Raw genomic sequence first — 17,229 nt, forward strand, 5'->3', positions numbered from 1 at the left:
ATTAGCAGCAAGGATGGAGAGAAATGGATGGCTAGAAGAATAGGTGTGGGAGAAGAGCCAATGGGACTTGGTAATGAATTGGAATTAAAGGGAGTAAAAGAGCAATTAATCAAGGATGACCACTGATGGTTTTGACATGAGCAACTGAGTGGTTTTGGCACCATTTCCTACGTTGGTAAATCTGAGGAAGGAATAGTTGTTCATTAATTTGCTTTAGTGGGTGTCAAGAGTTCTATTTTGGACACATTCCATTTGAGATGTCTATTAGAGATCCAATACTCAAATAGGCAAATAGGCTGCCTGGAGTTCAAAGGTAAAGAAAGGCTGGGTTAAAAGCCTGATATTTAAAGCCAGCCTGCATATACAGTTGACCCCTGAATGACACAGGTTTGAACTGCATGAGTCCACTTACGATGGATTTTATTCCAACTCTGCCATCCTGAGACAGCAAGACCAACCCCTCCTCTTCCAAGACAATGAGGATGAAGATCTTTATGATGATCCTCTTAATAAATAGTAAATATATTTTCTCTGCCTTATGATTGTCTTAATAACATTTTGTTCTCTCTAGCTTATTCTATTGTAAGAATACAGTTATATAACACACGTAGCATACAAAATATGTGTTTATCAATGTTATGTTATAGGTAAGCCTTCTGGTTAACAATGGGCTATTAGTAGTTAAGTTTTGGAAGAGTCAAAAGTTATATGTGGTTGGGTGCAGTGGGTTGGGCCTGTAATCCCAGCTACTGTGAAGGCTGAGGTGGGAGAATTCCTTGAGCCCAGGCGTTAGAGGCTGCAGTGAGCTATGATTTCACCACTGCACTCCATCCTGAGAGACAGAGCAAGACCCCATCTGTAAGGAAAAAAAGTTATTTGCAGATCTGCAACTGAGTGAAGTTGGCACCCCAAGTCCCTATCCCATACTCCCAACCTCCTGTTGTTCAAGAGTCAACTGTAGCTGGTATTTAAAGTCACAGGCTGAGGAAACAGCATTTGGCCGGGTGCAGTGGCTCACGCCTGTAATCCCAACACTGGGAGGCCGAGGCAGGAGGATTGCTTGAGCTCAGGAATTCAAGACCAGCCTGGGCAACATAGCAAGACCCCCATCTCTCTTAAAAAATAATAATAAATTAATTAAAGTCACAGAGAGTGACAAGGGAGAAAGTGTGTCTGGGGCAGAGGAGGGTCCCCAGCAAAGAGCCCAGGGGCACAACACCTGGTAGAAATTGAATAGGGGAGGAGGTAAGGAGTCAATTGGAAAACCAGGGTAGTGGCCATCATGGAAACCAATGCGGACAGATCCACACTGTGTGGGGCCTCATGGTTTTACTATTTGGGAGGAATCTGCTTTATTTTCTTTTATTTTTATTTTTAATTTTTCTTTTTCTTTTTTTTCTAAACCTCAGCATCCACCAGAGGAATTTATTTCTAATATTTTTTGAGACAGGAGCTCACTATTTTGCCCAGGCTAGTCTTGAACTCCTGGCCTCAAGCGATCCTCCTGCCTTGACCGCCCATAGTGCTGGGATTATAGGCATGAGCCACCAAGCTTGGCCAGAGTCTGCTTCAATTTAAAAGATGCAAAGTTATTAAAATAAAATTAGGTTCAGAGTAAACACTTACTTAGAATGAGAAAAAACATCACCACATAATAAGTTTTTTTTACATGTTTTGGCTTCATATGGCTATATCTTTGCAATGTAATTGTTTATGGTATGAATAGAATGATAATTTAATCTTTCCTCTAGCATTGTTGATTGTTTGGTTTTGAAATAATTATGAGGCCAGGGGCGGTGGCTCATGCCTGTAATCCCAGCACTTTGGGAGGCCAAGGAGAGCGGATCACGAGGTCAGGAGATCTAGACCATCCTGGCTAACACGGTGAAACCCTATCTCTACTAAAAATACAAAAAAATTAGCCAGGTGTGGTGGCATGCGCCTGTAGTCCCAGCTACTCGGGAGGCTGAAGCGGGAGAATCACTTGAACCCAGGAGGTGGAGGCTGCAGTGAGCCGAGATCGTGCCACTGCACTCCAGCCTGGGCAACACAGCGAGACTCCGTCTCAAAAAAAAAAAAAGAAAAGAATTATGAATAATTTACAAGTTTCTTTCAGCTTCACAAGTCATCATTTGTAGTGTCATGTATATTTTTAGGAATGATGTCAAGTTTGGAAAACATCTATCAAGTTTATTTTACAATCTGTAAGTTATTTGAGATTTTAAGTTATCTTTTGTAGTAACTGTCTTAAATGCTTTTTGAATTTACAACACTCACTAACCAATTGTCATTGATGTCCTTGTATCGTGTCATATTAGATGTTATGTTAGCTTCATCAGAGTCAGTTTTTCATGTAAATTAGCAAGAAATTTAAATCTTTTTCCAATGTGTTTATTTGCCTCTACTAGTGAGACTTTCAAAAAAATCTGTAAGTTTATTCATTACATCTATTGAAAATATTTTTCTTCTTTTTAACATGCTACTGCTTTGGGTTTAATCTGCAAATTTTTTAAGATTTGCTTCTCAATATCAGAAAAATTTTTCTATCACTTTTGTTTCCAATTTATCTTTTATTCTGAATTTTTTCTATATTATTAATATTTAACTTATGTTAATTTTAAATGATATAAGAAAATATCCTTTATATAAGTCCAAATCAGATGTCTGTAATTTCTCACTTAGTTTATTAAAATATTGCAAAACATTTTCCAAATGGCAATTAAAAGTGCACATTCTAGTTTCATAAACATTTTATTTTATTTTATTTTATTTTATTTTATTTTATTTTATTTATTTATTTATTTATTTGTTGAGACAGAGTCTCACCCTGCTGCTCAGGTTGGAGTACAGTGGCAAGTTCTCTGCTCACTGCCACCTCTGCCTCCTGGGCTCAAGTCCCATCTCAGCCTCCCGAGTAGCTGGGACTACAGGCTTGTGTTACCATGCATGGCTAATTTTTGTATTTTTTGTAGAGGCAGGGTTTCACCATGTTGCTCAGGCTGGTCTCAAACGCTTGGCCTCAAGCAATCTGCCTGCCTCAGCCTTCCAAGCACTAGGATTATAGGCATGAGCCACTGCGCCCAGCCCATTAACATTTTAAATAAACTCTTTGCATCAGGTTGTGTTAGTCTTTCTCTTCCGAGTCTTTGAAAAATGTTTTTTGGTTTCTTTGTTTTGTTTTGTTTTTTGCTTTTTGGTTTTTTTTGAGATGGGGTCTCACTTTGTTGCCCAAGATGGAGTACAGTGGTGTGATCTCAGCTTACTGCAAACTCTGCCTCCCGGGTTCAAGCTACTCTCCTTCCTCAGCCTCCCGAGTAGCTGGGACTACAGGTGCCCACCACCACGCCCGGCTAATTTTGGTATTTTTAGTAGAGGCGGGGTTTCACTATATTGGCCAGGCTGGTCTCGAACTCCTGACCTTGTGATCTGCCCACCGCCCAAAGTGCTGGGACTACAGGTGTGAGCCACTGCACCTGGCCTGAAAAATGTTTTAGAATCCTTAAAACGTTGTATTCATCTTGCAAAGCTTAGAACATCTATGGCAATCTCCTTACACTTAGACTTACTACAGAAAAATCCAAGTTGGCATGTTTATTTAAGATATTCCACAAATATTGAGTGTCAGGATGGTATTGCAACATAAAATGAAATAAAATATTCCATATATAAAGAACTCAAGAGGGAAAATATAACTTGCAAAATGTGGAAGTCACCAACAGCTTTAGTTATTCTCAGGGCAGCTTTTTCTCCATCAAAATGCTTTTAATTCCTCATAATTATTATTATTATTATTATTTTTGAGACGGAGTCTTGCTCTGTCACCCAGGCTGAAGTGAAATGGTGCAATCTTGACTCACTGCAACCTCTGCCTCCTGGGTTCTAGCAATTCTCCTGCCTCAGCCTCCCGAGTAGCTGGGATTACAGGTGCCCACCATCACACCTGGCTAATTTTTGTATTTTTAGTAGAGACAAGGTTTCACCATGTTGGCCAGTCTGATCTCCAACTCCTGACCTCAAATGATCCACCCGCCTCAGCCTCCCAAAGTGCTGGGATTACAGGTGTGAGCCACCGAGCCGACTCCAGCTCCTTATATTCACCTTTCCTAGAAGTTGCATAATAGTACAACAGATCATGAATACTGTTCAATGGAAGCTTGCAATTGCCGAATAAAGTCACAAATAAATAGATTTCAATTAACCAAAGTTAAAAATGGCTCATGAGTGCTTCTATTAATAATGTAGAATAGGCCGGGTGTGGTGGCTCACGCCTGTTATCCCAGCATTTTGGAAGGCCAAGGCAGGCAGATCACTTGAGGTCAGGAATTCAACACCAGCCTGGCCAACATGGTGAAACCCTGTCTCTACTAAAAATACAAAAATTAGTTGGGCATGGTGGAGGGCACCTGTAATTCCAGCTACTCAGGAGGCTGAGGCAGGAGAATTGCTTGAACCCGAGAGGTGGAGGTTGCAGTGAGCTGAGATTGTACCACTGCACTCCAGCCTGAGTGACAGAGGGACACCCTGTCTCAAAGAAAGTAACAGTAACTATTTCATTTTGTACATATTGTTAACCTTTCATAAGTTTTTAGATGTTACATTTGTTCTTTTATATTGACTTTTTTCCAAGTCACAACGCAAAAATAGAATAGAATCCAGAAATTAGTTCAATGATCCCTGTGAAAGTACCTTTGTGTGAAGAACACTATATTTTTACTATGACCTCTGAAGCAACTTTTATTTTAAAATTTAATAACTACAGCTACTCTTTGTAGCATTATGTTTTATTTTTCAAGAAATTAGTCTAGTGCATTTTTATTTGATTTACATGTATTCTAAGTGAACATGGCCTCCTAATTGCTCTGTGGAATGTACTTGACTTTTGAAACTTCTTAATATATTTATCCAGCCCCAAAACCCATCTGTTGTAATGTCTGCCCTGTTGAAAACAGTTTACTAACAAAATGATAAATGCAACCTTCAGTCTTAGAATAGGCTAAGCAGGTTCTCTTACCAGTTTGACCATTTTTAAACATTCTAAACAGATATGTCTTTGAGAAACATGTTTTTTCATGAGCTGCTCTGTTTGCTCCTCCGTAAATATTAATAGATCAAAAATTTGAAAAAGCAAACTTTTCTATTATTCAGTGCTGAATAAAATTATTGCTCATCATAATGGACCACAATGAAAGATCATGGCAATTATCAAAATCAATGAATTCTCAGATGAGAACACATTAAAAAAAAAATCAATGAATTCACCAAACTGAAGCGCCTGCTGACCTTCTTGTATGTTCTGTTGACTATACAAAATTTGTTTTTTCTTTATTATTACTTTCATCTTCCTTATTCCATTTTCTATTTCCTGTTTGGGTATCTTGATTATCATAGTCATTCTTATTTTCTCTTTTGGCTATCAAGAATATTTTTCTAATCCCAGTCAGGTATGGCGGCACCCCTCTGTAGTCCTAGCTACTCAAGAGGCTAGGCAGGAGGATCCCTTAAGCCCAGGAGTTTGAGGCTGCAGTGAGCTATGATTTCACCACTGCACCCAAGCCTGGGTGATGGAGTGAGACCCTGTCAAAAAAAAATTTTTTTTTCTAATCTTGATTGCAACTAACAGAGCTTTTAGTTTCTGTTGTAATAGTATTACAGCAACTTTAAAGTATTTTAAAGCTTCTGTCTTCTTTCTTGATTTCCACAAAGATGCCTTCTCCTCATCATAGTTGAACAGTGAAATGATCATCAGTACAAAAAAAAAACTAAAACTAAGACATATACAAAAGTAATTCAAATGTGTTTCAAATTGCTACTACATTGCATAGAACAATTGTGCAGTCAAATTCCTTATATATTGCATACATCGACTTACTGATGAAGAAGTGCAGGAGTTCTGTGTCTGGATTCTTCAGACCACTTCACTTTCTGATGCCAGTTTTTGTGCTATTTCATCTAGAACCAGGAGATTTTGAAGAACAAGATGTGACAAATATACTAAAATGCAATCCAGCCAGGCATGGCAGCTCATACCTGCAATCCCAACACTGGGAGGCCAAGGCCGGAGGATGCTGAGTCCAGGAGTTCAAAACCAACCTAGGCAACATAGTGAGAATTCATCTTTATTAATGTTAGATATGAGTTCTAAGTTTCTTTTCAAAGAATCAATATGTCAGTAGGTCCAATTCTTTGCCTTCTACTTTTAAACTTAACTTCCTCATAAAGCAACTTTTTCGATTACCTGCTCCACCCTGACTCATTTCAATCACCTGCTCCACCCTGACTCATTCCGATTACCTTATCCACCCCGACTCATTCCGATTACCTGCTACCTGCTCCGCCCTGACTCATTCTCCACCCTGCATAACCATTTTTCCTGCCAAACCACTCACCCCGTCACTTTCTTTAAATTAGCCAATCGGAATTAGTTTAGCCTGTGTGATCTTAACCCTAGCCAATAGCGGAACGACACAGCAGCAGGGGCCACGTGTGTCAGAGATAAGCATCCCCTTCCCCTCCCTTGTCCAAGTGTGCACTCACCATTGCTCCATCTGTAAGGGCGCACCCTTCTATAGAAGTAACTTGCCTTGCTGAAAATTAAAAAGAAAATTTTTTTTCGAGTGCTATTTCTTTTGTGCACCAAAATTTTATTTACAACATTAAGGAAAAAAGTAATAATAAATAAAAAATAAATTTTAAAAAAATGCAACCCCATATGTTGGAATGTAGAAAACCCATGACTTCAGGCTGGGTGTGGTGGCTCATGCCTGTAATCCCAGGATTATGGGAGGCCAAGGCAGGGGGATCAGTTGAGCCCAGGAGTTTGAGACCAGCCTGGCCAACATAACAAAACCCCATCTCTACAAAAAATACAAAAAATTAGCCAGGAGTGGTGGCGCTCACCTGTAATCCCAGCTACTCGGGAGGCTAAGACAGGAGAATCACTTGAACCCAAAAAGGCAGACATTTCAGTGAGTTGAGATTGTGCCTCTGCACTCCAGCCTTGGTGACAGAGTGAAACTCCATCTCAAACAAACAAACAAATAAATAAATAAAACCCATGACTTCATACATGTGTATACTCATTGTAGTACTCTTCAGGTTTCTGCCCTAGAAACAGGAATTCTGACAAATTTTATTTTGCCTCATGTCCATTTTTTAAAAACAATACTTTTTTAGATATATATGCTGCACGATCAAGTATATTCCTAGCCGGGCGTGGTGGCTCACGCCTGTAATTCCAGCACTTTGGGAGGCTGAGGCAGGTGGATCACCTGAGGTCAGGAGTTCGAGACCAGCCCATCTCTACAAAACCCCATCTCTACAAAAAATAGAAAAAATCAGCTGGGCGTGGTGGCACATGCCTGTAATCCCAGCTACTTGGGAGGCTGAGGTAGGAGAATTGCTTGAAACTGGGAGGCAGAGGTTGCAGTGAGCCAAGATTGCACCATTGCACTTCAGCCTGGGCGATAAGAGCGAAACTCCATCTCAAAAAAAAAAAAAAAAAAGTATATTCCTAACAGAAGAGGATTTCTAATTTGATATGCTGTCAGTGATAATCTAATTCCTCTGCTTACAAGTTTATATGCTTCAAATTAGAAGAAATTTTTACAGATTAGCTTCTGGTTCTACGTGTTTCAAACACTGTTTTTCCCCAATTTTTTTTTGCTTTGAAACAGTCTTGCTCTGTCACCCAGGCTGGTGTTCAGTGGCGTGACTCAGCTCACTGCAACCTCTGCCTCCTGGGTTTAAGCGATTCTCATGCCTCAGCCTCCTGAGTAACTGGGACTACAGACATGTGCCACCATGACCAGCTAATTTTTTGTAGAGACAGGGTTTCGCCATGTTGGCCAGGCTGGTCTCAAACTCCTGGGCTCAAGTGATCTACCCGTCTCAGCCTCCCAAAGTGCTAGGATTACAGTCGTGAGCCACCTTGCTGGGCCCCCAATTTTATGTACTCACAGAGCAGAATGCCATAGAAATTGTTGATGTTATCATATGACATCAAGTCTTGCACCTTCATGTCACAACCCTGGGTGAGATGGTGCAGAGGTAGAAAGAATATTCCTGGAACTCCTTCTATATGGTATGACCACGCTGGTATGACCAAATCCAAACTAAATGTTTGTAACTCAACTTTCCTGAGCTGGATCTCAAAATGCAGAAAGAATGTGATCAAGAAGAGGTCAGAGTGAAAAGAGACAGTGGTCTTGACTGACTGTGGTAAAAACAGTTTGCAAATTATACAGAATTACATGACCTTGTGAACTCATGGCTAGAATTCCTTGTAGGTCCTTGGAAGGAGCAGGTGCCAGTGAAAAGCCCTGTGTCCTATGCTTCGTTCTCTTCACAGAAAATTATTCTCCACAAGGCAATAAAGTGTTTTAAGAGGAAGATAGGGTTTGCTGCATCAAATGCTGCCAAGAAGTATAATAGGATAAGGACTGGCACGCAGTCCAGTTTTTTGGACTTGGCAATGGAAGGTCTTTAGTGATCTTGAAAATAGTGATTCTAAGCCGGGAGCAGTGGCTCATGCCTGTAATCCCAGTACTTTGGGAGGCCAAGGCAGGTGGATCACAAGGTCAAGAGATCTAGACCATCCTGGCCAACATGGTGAAACCTCGTCTCTACAAAAAATACAAAAATTAGCTGGGTGTGGTGGTGCATGCCTGTAGTCCCAGCTACTTGGGAGGCTGAGGCAGAAGAATCGCTTGAACCCGGGAGGCAGAGTTTGCAGTGAGCCGAGATCGCACCACTGCACTCTAACGTGGTGACAGAATGAGACTCTGTCTCAAAAAAAAAAGAAAATAGTGATTCCATTAGATGATACAGAAGCCATATTAGAATAGATTAAGGAAAGAATGGGAGATTAGGAAGATAAGACAATGGCAACATGCAAAAAATTCTGTTTGGCTATGGTCTTTCTGTACTGATATAGAAAGATTTCCAAGATACATTGTCTAGTGAAAGGTAGAGAATAGTGTGTACACTATACTTCTCTTGCGGTATGGATTGATATGTATATCTCTCAAAGTCCACAGAAGATGCCTCCAGCGAGGGAAATTGGCCTTTGGAATTTTTGAAGCATGCAAATGTATTACCTATTCAAAACATAATTTTTAGCCAGGCATAGTGGCTTGTAACTGCCCAATGGTTTCACCTTGCCTGCTGCCTAGACAGCCAATTTACCAGGGGAAGTGCGATAAAGAATGAGTAATTGATACAGAGCCGGCTGTGCGGGAGACCGGAGTTTCATTATTATTCAAATCAGTCTCCCCCAGCATTGGGGATCAGAGTTTTTAAGTACAACTTGGTGAGCTGGGGGAAGCCAGTGAGCCGGGACTGCTGATTGGTTGGGTCAGAGATGAAGTCATAGGGAGTGGAAGCTGTCTTCTTGCGCTGAGTCAGTTCCTGGTGCAGGGGTGACAAGATCAGATGAGCCAGTTTATCAATATGGGTGGTACCAGCTGATCCATCAAGTGCAGGGTCTGCAAAATATCTCAAGCACTGATTTTAGGCTTTACAATAGTGATGTTATCCCCAGGAGCAATTTGGGAGGGTCAGAATCTTGTAGCCTCCAGCTGCATGACTCCTAAACCACAATTTTTAATCTTTTGGCTAATTTGTTAGTCCTCCAAAGGCCGTCTAGTCCCCAGGCAAGAAAAGGGTTTGTTTTGGGAAAGGGCCTTTGTTTTAAACTATAAACCATTGGCCAAGCGTGGTGGCTCACACCTGTAATTCCAGCACTTTGGGAGGCCAAGGCGGGTGGATCACCTGAGGTCGGGATTTCGAGACCAGCCTGGCCAGCATGGTGAAACCCCTATCTCTACTAAAAATACAAAATTGCCAGGTATGGTGGTGCATGCCTGTAATCCCAGTTACGTGGGAGGTTGAGGCAGGAGAATCCCTTGAACCTGCGAGGCGGAGGTTGCAGTGAGCTGAGATCGCGCCATTGCATTTCAGCCTGGGCAACAAGAGCGAAACTCCATCTCAAAAAATAATAATAATAATAAACTATAAACTAAGTTCCTCCCAAAGTTAGTTCACCCTACACCCAGGAATGAACAAAGACAGCTTGGAAGTTAGAAGCAAGATGGAGTTGGGGGCTGGGCGAGGTGGCTCATCCCTGTAATCCTAGAACTTCGGGAGGACGAGGTGGGAGGATCACTTGAGGTCTGGAGTTCAAGACCAGCCTGGCCAATATGGTGAAACCCCATCTCTACTAAAAATATAACAATTAGCCAGGTGTGGTGTCGGGCCCCTATAATTCCAGCTACTCTGGAAGTGAAGGCAGGAGAATCGTTTAAACACAGGAGGTGGAGGTTGCAATGAGCTGAGATCACACCACTGCACTCCAGCCTGGGCAATACAGTGAGATCAAGCTGCAACTACATTTACTGGGTGGGAGAGGGAGCTGGTGACAGGAAAAAGCAATCAGAAACAGGAGAAAGACCTCATCCCTACAAAAAACTTAAAAACCAGCTGGGCGTGGTGGTCATGCCACTGCACTACAGCCTGGGCAACAGAGTGAGACCCTGTCTCAAAAACAAAAAAAGTGATCTCACACTTACTGTTTTGTTTTTTGTTTTTCGAGACAGAGTTTCACTCTTGTTGCCCAGGCTGGAGTACAATGGCACGATCTCAGCTCACTGCAACCTCCAGCTCCCTGGTTCAAGTGATTCTTCTGCCTCGGGCTCCAGAGTAGCTGGGATTACAGGCACCCAGCACCACAGCTGGATAATTTTTGTATTTCTAGTAGAGACGGGGTTTCACCATGTTGGCCAGGCCTGTCTTGAACTCCTGATCTCAGTGATCTGCCCATCTCAGCCTCCCAAAGTGCTGGGATTAGGATTACAGGCGTGAGCCACCGAGCCTGGCTACACTTACTGTTGATATGTACTGAGAACTATGGTAGGACATTCACATGTGCTACTTCACTAATTTATTTATTATTCAAAAATATTAATTGAGTGCCTATAATGTATGTGGCATAAGAAATACATTTGGTCTTTGTCTCAGGTTCCTATGACAGAGTTCCTAAAACCCTTGGAATTTCCTGAGTAATAGTGAAACTGCCTTTGCAAAACTATGACTGAGACAGTGAAAGAGATCTAATGTAATCAACTCAAACTTGCTTCTACCCTCCAAGCTGTCCTTGTTCATTCCTGGGCATAGGCTGAACTAACTTTGGAAGAAACTCAGTTTATTGTTTGTAGTTTAAAACAAAGACAATAACAGCACTTTCCCAAAGCAGACCTCCTTCTTGCCTGGGGACTAGATGGCCTTTGCAGGACTGATATTAGCCACAAGATTAGGAATTATGGTTCAGGAGTCATGCAGCTGAAGGCTACAAGACTCTGACCCTCCCTAAACTGCTCCTAAGATCAGTGCTTGAGATATTTTGCAGACCCCGCACTTGATGGATCAGCTGGCACCACCCAGATGGACAAACTGGCTCATCTGATCTTGTGGCCCCCCACCCAGGAACTGACTCAGTGCAAGAAGACAGCTTCCACTCCCTATGATTTCATCCCTGACCAATCAGCACTCCTGGCTCACTGGCTTCCCCGCACCCACCAACTTGTCCTTAAAAACTCTGATCCCTGAATGCTCAGAGAGACTGCTTTGAGTAATAATAAAACTCTGGTCTTCCGCACAGCCAGCTCTGCGTGAATTACTCTTTCTCTATTGCAATTCCCGTCTTGATGAATCGGCTCTGTTTAGGCAGCTGGCAAGGTGAACAACCCCTTGCGTGATTACACTAGGAGGGTGTCTCTGCATCCCTCCCCATATCATACCCTATGCATCTTTTCATCTTGCTGTTCATCTGTATCCTTTATCTATTTTTTCTTTTTTTTTTTTTTTGAGACAGAGTCTCACGCTGTTGCCCAGGCTGGAGTGCAGTGGTGTTATCTTGGCTCATTGCAACCTCTGCCTCCAGAGTTCTAGTGATTCTCCTGCCTCAGACTCCTGAGTAGCTGGGATTACAGGTGTGTGCCATCACCCCCAGCTAATTTTTGTATTTTTAGTAGAGACGGGGTTTTACCATGTTGGCTGGGCTGATCTCAAACTCCTGGCCTCAAGAGATCCGCCTGCCTCGACCTCCCAAAGTCTGAGATTACAAGCATGAGCCACTGCACCCAGACCTATATCCTTTATAATATAGACCATTAAACCAAATCCTGGGGAAGGAGGGTTGTGGGAACTCAATTTGTAATCAGTCAGCAAGAAACACAGGTCAAAACCTGGGACTTGGGACTGGTGCCTGAAGCAGGGCAGCCTTTTGGGACTGAACCCTTAACCTGTGGGATCTGACCCAATCTCCAGGTAGGCAGCGTCAGAATGGAATTGAATTATAGGACACCCAGTTGGCATCTGCTGGAGATTTGCTTGGTGTGTGGTGAAAAACCCACACATCTCTTCACAGAAGTGTTTTGTGTTGGGTGTGAGTAGAGAGAAAAACAGTTTGTTTTTTTTCTTTACAATGTGCTGGCTACTACACAGGTGCTGGGTTATGGTGGTGAAGAAGCTAGACAAATTCCTGCTCTTGGACGGCTTCCAGTCTAAAAGGAGGACATAAAAGACAAAACAGATAACTACAATATCATGTGGTAAAGGTTCTAAGGCACACTATGGAAGACAGAGGAAAGATTATGTATTACGGGCTGGGCTCAGTGGCTCACACCTGTAATCCCAGCACACCGGAAGGCTGAGGCAGGCCTTAGGTCAGAAGTTTGAGACCAGTTTGGCCAACATGGCGAAACCCCATCTCTACTAAAAATACAAAAATTAGCTGGGCGTGGTGGCGCTCACCTGTAATCCCAGCTACTCAGGAGGCTGATGCAGGAGAATCGCTTGAAACCGGGAGGCGGAGTTTGCAGTGAGCCGAGATCACACCACTACACTCCAGCCTGGGTGATGAGAGCGAAACTCTGCCTCAAAAGATTGTGTGTTAGTGTGCAAAGGCAACCATAACAAAATAACACAGACTGGGTGGCTTAAGGCACAAAGTTTTATTTTCTCACAGTTCTAAAGGCTGAAAGTTGGAGACCAGGTGCTGGCAAGGCTGGTTTCTCCTGAGGTCTTTCTTTTTGCCTTGCAGACAGCTGCTTTCTTGCTGTCTCCTCACATGGCCTTCTCTGTGAAACCACCTTTGCAAAATTATGACAGTAAGAGAAATCTGACAACACTGACTCCATCTTGCTTCTGACCTCCAAGCCATACTTGGTCATTCCTGGGCACAGGCCAAGCTCTCTTTGGGAGCATTTTAGTTTAACTTTGAAGCAAGGATGACCGTAGTCCCTAAAATTAATCCAATCCCTGTTCAGGGGCTGAAACTGCCTTTGTAAGACTAACGAAAGGCCACAAGATTAGGATTAAAGGAATGACGTGAATTTTGCTAAAATGTAGGCGTAGTTCCTATAATCCCTTACTGCTCAGGGGTACCACCATGTGGTACAAGGTCACAAGACTTATGACTTCCCTAATTGCTCCTATAGATAACATCACTATTGTAGAACCTAAGATTGGTTTTCTTTTTTTTTTTTACTTTTATTTTTTTTGAGACTGAGTCTTGCTCTGTTGCCCAGGCTGGAGTGCAGTGGCGCAATCTCAGCTCACTGCAAGCTCTGCCTCCTGGGTTCACACCATTCTCCTGCCTCAGCCTCCCGAGTAGCTCAGACTACAGGCACCTGCCACAGTGCCTGGCTAATTTTTTGTATTTTTAGTAGAGACAGGGTTTCACCGTGTTAGCCAGGATGGTCTCGATATCCTGACATTGTGATCCACCCGCCTCAGCCTCCCAAAGTGCTGGGATTACAGGCGTGAGCCACTGCACTCAGCCTATAGAACCTAAGATTGGTTTTCTGAGATGTTTTCCAGACTGACCCCACCTGGTCGTGACTGATGACTCAACTGGTCCTGTGGCCCCACTGACAGACTCAGCATATAAAGACCATTTTCCACACCCCTGTGATTTCATCCCTCACCAATCAGCAGCACCCTTTCCCTATGTTCCCCTACCCCCCACCAAATTGTCCATCAAAATCCTAACCTCTGAGCCTTTGGGGAGACTAATTTGAGTAATACCGTTATGTCCTGCGTGGCCAGCCTCATGTTGATTAAACTCTTTCTCTACTGCAATAGCATGTTCTCAGTGAAGTAGTTTTGTCTTTGCTATGGGCAAGAACTCACAGGGCAATTACATCTGTGCAGACATACCCCTGGTGTCTCTAACTCTTTTTGTTGTTGTTGAGACAGGGTCTTACTCTGTCTCCCAAGCTGGAGTGCAGTGGTGTGATCTCACACCACTCTACAACCTCTGCCTCCCGGGTTCAAGCAATTCTCCTACCTCAGCCTCCTGAGTAGCTAGGATTACAAGCACCCGCCACCGCATCTGGCTAATTTTTGTATTTTTAGTAGAGACGGGGTTTCACCATGTTGGTCAGGCTGGTCTTGAACTCCTGACCTCAGGTGATCCACTGAAGAGGGAGTGCTGGGATTACAGGATTGAGCCACCTTGTCTAGTCTCTCTACCTCTTCTTACAATTATACCACTTCTATCAGATTAGGGCCCACCCTTATGACCTTACTTAAACTTAATTATCTCCTTAAAAGCCCTGTCTCCAAATATAGTCATATTAGTTGTTAAGACTTCAACCTATGAATTTTGGGAGAACATAATTCAATCCATTAACAGGTTAGGTTTCCAGAAAGAAATCTCACCCAAGGTAAGGCTTGAGTTTGCATGTAATTAGCCAGGTAGAGAGTGGGGAATGGTGGGTGTGGTGGCTCATGCCTGTAATCCCAGCACTTTGGGAGGCTGAGATGAGAGGATTGCTTGAGACCAGGAGTTCAAGACCAGCCTGGTCAACATAGTGAGACCCCCATTTCTAAATACAAATTAAAATTAAGGAACCAGGCGCAGTGGCTCACGCTTGTAATCCCAGCACTTTAGGAGGCTGAGGAGGGCAGATCACGAGGTCAGGAGTTTGAGACCAGCCTGGCCAACACAGTGAAACCCCATCTCCACTAAAAGTACAAAAATTAGCTGGGCGTGGTGGTGGGTGCTTGTAATCCCAGCTACTCAGGAAGCTGAGGCGGGAGAATCGCTTGAACCCGGGAGGTGGAGGTTGCAGTGAGCTGGGATCGCGCCACTGCACTCCAGCCTGGGTGACAGAGCTAGGCTTCATTTCCAAAAAAAAAATTAAAATTAAAATTTAAAAAGAGTGGGGAAAAGGTGCTTACTTCAGCAGCATATATACTAAAAATTGGAATGATACAGAGCAAATTAGCATGGCCCCTGTGCAAGGATGACATGCAAATTTGTGAAGCAATTAAATTTAAAGATAAAAACAAAGAGTGGAGAAAAGAGTGCTTCAGACTGCAGGTAAACGCTGGTCAAAGGCCAGAGAACAAGAAAGTATGGTACGTCAGAAAACCAAAAGTATTTTCTTTTTTTTTTTCTGAGATAGAGTCTTGCTCTGTCACTCAGGCTGGAGTGCAATGGCACAATCTCGGCTCACTGCAACCTCCACCTCCCGGATTCAAGTGATTCTCCCACCTCAGGCTCCCCAGTAGCTGGGATTACAGGCGCCCACCACCACACCTCACTAATTTTTGTATTTTTAGTAGAGATGGGGTTTCGCCATGTTGGCCAGGCTGGTCTCGAACTCCTGACCTCAGGTGATCTGCCCGCCTTGGCATCCCAGACTGCTGGGATTACAGGCGTGAGCCACTGCACCCGGCCGAAAACCAAAAATATTTTCTAGATAATACCAGAGAGGTCAACAGAGAACCTTGGAAGGCCTTGGAAGTCATGATAGAATTGGGGCTTTGTCTCAGGGCAATAGGAAGCCAGTGGAACTCTGTAAGCAAGAGACTGACAGAACCATATCTACATTGATCACTTTGGCTTTAGTGTGGAGAGTGAAGTGAAAAATAGTAACATTGGAAATAGAATGACAAGTTAGGAGGTTTTTATAATAAAATAGGTAGGATGGGAATAGAGAGAAGTATACAGAATTGAGAAATCTTCAGAACCTATAGTTGGCAGGACTTGCTAATGAACTGGAAAATAAGGAATAAACTGAGGATGATGCTTAGGTTTCTGAGTTGAGCCAGTAGTTGGGCAGTTAGTGACATGCCCTGAGATAGGAAACAAAAAAGCAGATGGTCAGGGGGAGGGCCGGATGGTAAACTCAGTATTCAATATAGTACATTGAGTTGTAGATATGTGAGTCATAAAAGTAAAGATGTTCACAGCCTTATCAGCTAGCTATTTCCATCCCTGTTTTAGAAATAAAAAGGAACAGGTGAGGCACGGTGGCTCACACCTGTAATCTCAGCACTTTGGGAGGCCAAGGCAGGTGGATCACCTGAGGTCAGGAGTTTGAGACAAGCCTGGCCAACATGGCGAAAGCCCATCTCTACTAAAAATACAAAAAAATTAGCCGGGCTTGGTGGTGGGTGCCTGTAATCCCAGCTACTCCGGAGGCTGAGGCAGGAGAATCACTCGAACCTGGGAGGCGGAGGTTGCAGTGAGCCAAAATTGTGCCATTGCACTCCAGCCTGGGTGACAAGAGTGAAACTCCATCTCAAAAAATAAAATAAAATAAAATAAAAATAAAAAGTAACAACAGCTGACGTTTCAAGACATTAAGTGAAATGGGATCCATGCCCAGGTTCATCGGACTCTATACTTTTTCAACTACAGTCCACAAAATCTTGCCCAAAACTCCGAGTCAGTCAGATATATTTCAGAATTCAGAATTTACTGATTTTAGAAAGATAATATAGTGCCTATACTCTATATTATAGAACAGGGACTGGGAAAGTATCTCACAATCAAACACATTGATAAATCTTTAATGAATCATGTGAATATTCATAAGTGGGTTAAAGAAGGACCAAAAATAGTCTTGTGACAGTTCAGGATGAGTGTGCCATTAAATGAGTATATAAAAATTTCACCAGCCTGAGCATCACAGTGAGACTCTATCTCTATAAAAAGTTTAAAAATTAGCTGGGGTTGGTGGTGCATGCCTATAGTCCCAGCTACTCGGGAGACTGAGGTGGGGGGATCACTTGAGCCTGTGAGGTGGAGGCTGCAGTGAGCCATGATTGTGCCACTGTACACCAGCCTGGGCAACAGAGCAAGACCCTGTCTCAAAAAAAAAAGAAAAAAACAAAAAGAAAAAGAAAAAAAACAGGCCAGGTGCGGTGGCTCATACCTGT

The 17,229-nt window shown here is 42.9% G+C and overlaps 1 non-coding gene across 1 annotated transcript; it reads left to right on the top strand.

Annotated features, from left to right (window-relative positions):
• Positions 1-15,232: 15,232 nt before the first annotated feature.
• Positions 15,233-15,340, top strand: LOC112204629 (U6 spliceosomal RNA). Its single transcript, XR_002938303.1, has one exon. It is a non-coding gene; the product is annotated as a U6 spliceosomal RNA (small nuclear RNA).
• Positions 15,341-17,229: the final 1,889 nt, after the last annotated feature.

This window comes from Pan troglodytes, chromosome 8 (genome assembly GCF_028858775.2).
Source record: "Pan troglodytes isolate AG18354 chromosome 8, NHGRI_mPanTro3-v2.0_pri, whole genome shotgun sequence".
Classification (NCBI taxonomy): domain Eukaryota; kingdom Metazoa; phylum Chordata; class Mammalia; order Primates; family Hominidae; genus Pan; species Pan troglodytes.